The following is a 5,642-nucleotide window of genomic DNA, read 5'->3' as shown; positions in this document are numbered from 1 at the left end:
CAGCTTTATTTTGAGATTATTGATTCCATTAAAGGCATGTTAAGTGAACGATTTCAAGATATTAATCAGTTCGAGTTTTTAGACCTTGTAAATACTAAACTATTTACTACATGGAAGGGCATAGTTCCACAGGAGAAAATCAATCTTCTCAAAGATAAGTATAGTCCTCTTTTTGACATCCAAACTTTGGAGAGTCAACTTTCTCAAATTTAATCTCCAGTCGAGTTTAGGTCAAGTGGTAAATTTGTTAAAATTGAATGGTGTGTTGGCAGTGGCAAGTGCTTCAGTAGAGAGGTCGTTTTCTTGCTTAAAAAGGGTAAAAAGCTATTTAAGAAATAGAATGGGTCAAGGTCGGCTTATCTTTTTGTGTAGAATATCTATTCACAAAGATATCATTGAAAAGAAAGAGGAATCAGAGGTGTTGCATAACGAGGTGGTTGAAAAATTTGTAGAAAAACCCAGGAGGCTGGCCTTTCTTTATAAATGATGAGTATAGTATGTGTTTTGATATTTGTTCGTATAATACATGGTACTTCATTGAGAAAATTAAGCATAACTTTAAAGAATAAAGCCATCCCTGTCTACTTGCCCCAATCTAAACAAGTTTAAACTAACAAGTAGAATGCTAAGAAAAATCTCTCTCTATGCACTTTAGAAATGTCGTATACTATATTATTTTTTGTGCTAATACAAATTTCTTCTGTTTATGCAGGGGCAGTGATGAGTAAAGTATGTTTTAGGGGACAATTGTCTCCTGCGCAACGTTTCTCTGAGCCACCTTTAGTACCTTTTTAACTAGTTGCAGTTTCAACGATTGCCACATTAAGATTGCAGCTAACAAAAATGGGTTTTTATAAATTATTGTACAACAAATAATTCGCCCTCGAAATCGCAGGAAATGCTGTTTCCAAGGCTCTGGATTTCAAAATTTTCCGGGGAAGCATGCCCCCGGACCCCCCTAGTGGGGTTGCGCCTCCGGCGCGAGATGGATTGGCGGGAGTGACTATTTTTCCTAGCTACGCCACGGAAAGCCAGATGTACTATTTTATTTGCCAGAACGTTCTGAAGGTATAAACAATTTGCACAGAGTGTCAGAAGCTCAAATTGCTGAGATTGAACTGAAAGTTGATGATGAAAATCAGAACTATGAAGAAGATTATCAGCAATATTTTCATCATTTAATGGAAAGTGAAGACATTCAATATCTCACAAGCCCAGAGAGGCTTTCAATTTATTTCAAAAGCTTATGGATGTAGCCTCTTAATATTGTATTATTGCACAACAAAAATAACATAAATGTACTACATCTTATTTCTGTCAATGTATGTACAATAGGTTTTGTAATAGTTGAACTGTTCTAGTGTACCACTCAGTGTGCGAATTAACGGTGTGCAATGAACAATTTGCATAATGCCCCTACACTAATTAAAGCCCCTATACTGATTCTGAACAAAGAAAAACACATTGTTACATATGCTTCAATCATTCTGGTCAAGAAAAAGCCAATTTTTAGTTGAAAATACTTGAAGAGTAAACCTGCAACTCTTGTTGTCATTTTTCTCACATTTACAAGAAAATATCCCTTAGGGAACCTTAAGAAATGCACTGTTTTCGTTAAAAATGGAATTTGTTCTTTGCTATATGATGAAGTAATGGCTCGTTTAAGCAATTTTATAGGCAATACTTTACAATGTGATGATATTTGCTATGAATATGCACACTGCATATTTTAAATCAGTAAATATTGGTATTAATTGTAATTGTGAAAATCACATGTAGGCAGAACAAGTGTCTAGTTATGTGAACAGACAGGATTCAGAAAGGGAAGTGAGAGATAGTACTACAATGATCTTTGTGGGTAAAACTGAATTTCAGGATGTACTGCTCTATTTACAACATATGTAAGGTAATGCTCACAAAACTCTTTTGTGTACAAAATTTCAGCTGCAAAATACACCCTTTCAATTGATGAGCTTAAAACATGGATTGATTTAATCTCAGCAAAAACAGGCAGAAAATTGTTGAAGCCCACATGGATAATTGCCCCAATTTTGTAGAGTGTTCCGAGTATTTTTATCGGGAAGTCCTATGAAAAAATAGCACATACTTTAAAAATTTCATTAATTAATGAGCACACATAGGTTAGATATTGCACACCAAGCAAAGCCAATGCTTGTAGAAAAATTTCCCATGGATGAGACATGACAATGTATGTCCACTTACTTGTACACAAGATCTTGATCATTCAAGTGACCATCAATTTGTTTTAATTCTTCTTTTGATGGATCATGTAAAACTGAATGTTGCTAACCTTGACAATGGCAAAACGAATGTGCAGCAAGTAAAAACTATTTGAAAAGTTGACAGCTGGTAAAAATGTAAATGCAGAGACGTTAGGGAATTTGGGCATCGAGCCCTTTTATGTTTGGATTGTACAACCTCAAAGACACAAACATTTATCACTTACACTAATTTTCTCTGCAGGTTAAATAAATATTGTCATTAATATTTAAGTAATGTATATACCTGGTCCACATTTAAGAGGTATCCTAATACTGCACTCTTGATCTTCCACATAAAAATAGTAAAGACATTGCAGTTTTTGGTGCCTCTCTGCAACTGTAAATGGCACATTGATGAAATTTCCAAGGGAAACAGCAACTTGCTTGAAGTATGTGTACTTTGACTCAAACCTCATGCACCAAGATCGTACCATGGGGCAAGCCTGCAAAAGTATTAATCGTGAAACGTTTACATTGCCTTGTACTAGACTAAATATCACAACAATAAGGTTTCACAGTGTTAATTACATTACTAAAAATAATTGGCAGGTTATGTACCATTAGCCATTAATAATTTGTATAATTCTACTGTTTGTTTTTCTACTAAGCAGCTACCTGACAATGGTTCTTGGGCAGTGGATTATGTAGTGCATCTTGAGGATAATACATGCAGCAGGGTACTGTTCAACAAATCGCATTTGATGTTCATCAATTATATTCTACAATAGCTCACTTGTTCACCCCTAATGATACGTCAAAACACCAATTCAACTATTTCAAGCAGTAATATGACGAGCTCAAGCTTTTCATCTTCTCTTGGCACACGGTTTCCTAAAAGTAATGGCAAGTAACTTGCAAGGCACCATACCTGAGAAGCTACAAACAAGCTACGGTTTTATTACGAGTTTATTTTTGTTTAATGCTGGGCAAAACGTGTCAAATATATTAGTGTTAAGCATATAGTGCAAAAAGGTGAATACATAACAGGCTATGGCTTATAACAAGTAAAAAAATATCAGCATACGTGACTGTTTAAGAGAATTGTGTGTCGCATTTAATGTCCTCATACTAATTGATGATGGCCTATTCTTGTCATTAGAATAAACAAAATCAAAATGGATAATATGGTCGTTTAATTTATCCAATGAAAGGAACTTTTCATGAAGGATAGCATGCTTTAAAAACTCTTTGGCTTCATATTAAAGTAAGCACTCAAGAATATCATGCATTTTATCCCTGGTAAGCCCCCAACAACATGGAAATACCGTGATTGATTTAGAATGGATGGATGAAAAATGACAGTTTGAACAGATATAGCTCCATCCTCGTCTTCTAACAGCTTTCTACAGGTAAAATTATACGACTCTCTTGTTCTCAGATGAAAATGTTACTCATGGAACTATATGAAATTTAAAATATTGAATAAAGCTGGGCATCCATTCGCCAGACGTACCAGTGAATGCTAGGTATTTTACAAAGGTTGAACAGTAGGAAGCCCTTCTGGTCTTGAGGGAAAAAATTAGCATTGCCTGTGTGATTGTTAGTAACTGCAATCTGCATCGAAAACATTTACAATACATGAAATATATTGTCACAGTTAAAACCTGTGCCTTTCGCAATAAGTATTTATTTTTACCTTTGTAGCTAGATCAATAGACAAACCCAAGCATTCACTAAACTTAAAATTAGCAGCAGAGCCAATCTTAAAACCTCCTACTTCTTGGCAACCAAGATCATCTCCAGACACATATGCAATGGTACCCCTAAAGTTTCTTGCAAACCCTTTGATTTTTAATTGATGTCCTTCGTCCTAGATCCAACACACAAAAATGTCATTATCTACCAGAAGTACTAAAAAGGGGTTGGGTTGGGGCAAAGGGGGGCGACTGCACCCTTCCGAATATTTCCCATAAAAATTAGATCTTTAAAATGAATAACATGAAAATGCCAGTCTTTTTAAACAGGGCGCAATAAATGTAAGTAACATTCGCGGGTTTCCCCCCCCCCTTCCAAAAAAGAAAATAAAAATCCTTCATCTACCATAGAATGCAAACGACAGAAACAATGGCTTAAACAAATATGTATAGATAGCACAAAATAGATGAGTATACACTCCTCTATACTTTCAAGTAAAATAGTGGTCTAAAAATAGATACTCAATGTGTACATGTGGGTAGCCTTTTAATCAAATAGATTATAAATAATAATAGTGGTACTATATATAATCTCCATGCTTTCAATAATATAGCAACAAATGAAGTAAATCAACAACTAAATTTTAAATGATACGTATATGCTTTAATACTATTTGCAGCAAACTTGTTCTAAGTTTATGAATGTGTTTTTTGATCATTTTTCAAGCAAATGAGCGAGTAAGTTTTGTTTGATCTTCAAACGCGGACGTATGCTTCAGCAATACTGCAATAATTTTATTGCATTCATTTCACAAAGCATTACAAATGTGCATTCAGGAAACCAAATATAACTTAAATACTGCTTAGAAAAGAACTTCGTGTTGTTGAAAGGAATCACTTTTACACACAAATATAATTTTTCCTCACGAAGAATTCGCCGGCTTTTGCAAAGAGCTGTGGCCTCTGGGATTGTCTCCTGTCTATTCATTCCGAAGATTGCCAAAGAAGTTGATTGCTATAATTTTGCAATGACGTCACCGTGCAGGCACTTCTCAACTCACACATTGTGGTTAACCGCACATGAGCAGCGGCTACTAACAAAAATTAAGATACATCTGTTTAATCAGTGTCCCAGTTCAGGTTTGAAGTTTTTTAGGTACCCCACGCTATACCTTTTCAAGTTCAGAAAGCTCTTCCATGAATGAACATAACAAAGAATTAATACCATATTTCTTAATAACAAGTCTCCTTGCAATTGAAATCAGTTGTATAGCTCTTAACTGCGACCGATATCGTAGTAAAATGTTACCTAATGTGTAGTAAACAAAACGTTTGTCAAATATAGAGAAAACAAGGAACTTATTTTAGACTATTTTTAAAGTTGACTTACAATTTGTGTTTTGTGAATATGAACTCATTTGTGCAACATTTTATGGCAAAACTTTGCACAAGAAGTCAAAATTATACAAAATTAATTCGGCAGGAAATGATTAGGTCAGACAATAAATCTGATATAGACTGCGAAGATTAATAAATGTGGCTGATGTAGACCTATAAGTACTGTACCTAGTTTATGTTTCCCTGTCTTGCTTCCCAGGGGATTGACAATTTCTACTTCATCATAATATAATATAATTTGTAGAGCAGTCGGATCGATGGAAAATAAGGGATGGCTTTTGAATTTATTGTTATCACAATAATCTGATAACAGCCCATCTTGTCTTTG

At 34.7% G+C, this 5,642-nt stretch overlaps 1 pseudogene; it reads right to left on the bottom strand.

Annotated features, from left to right (window-relative positions):
• Positions 1–2,766: 2,766 nt before the first annotated feature.
• Positions 2,767–5,115, bottom strand: LOC124457121 (annotated as a pseudogene).
• Positions 5,116–5,642: the final 527 nt, after the last annotated feature.

This window comes from Xenia sp. Carnegie-2017, unplaced genomic scaffold (assembly GCF_021976095.1).
Source record: "Xenia sp. Carnegie-2017 unplaced genomic scaffold, XeniaSp_v1 HiC_scaffold_6, whole genome shotgun sequence".
Classification (NCBI taxonomy): Eukaryota; Metazoa; Cnidaria; class Anthozoa; order Malacalcyonacea; family Xeniidae; genus Xenia; species Xenia sp. Carnegie-2017.
The sequence above is the reverse complement of the archived record's forward strand: the minus strand, read 5'-3'. Positions and strand labels throughout refer to the sequence as shown.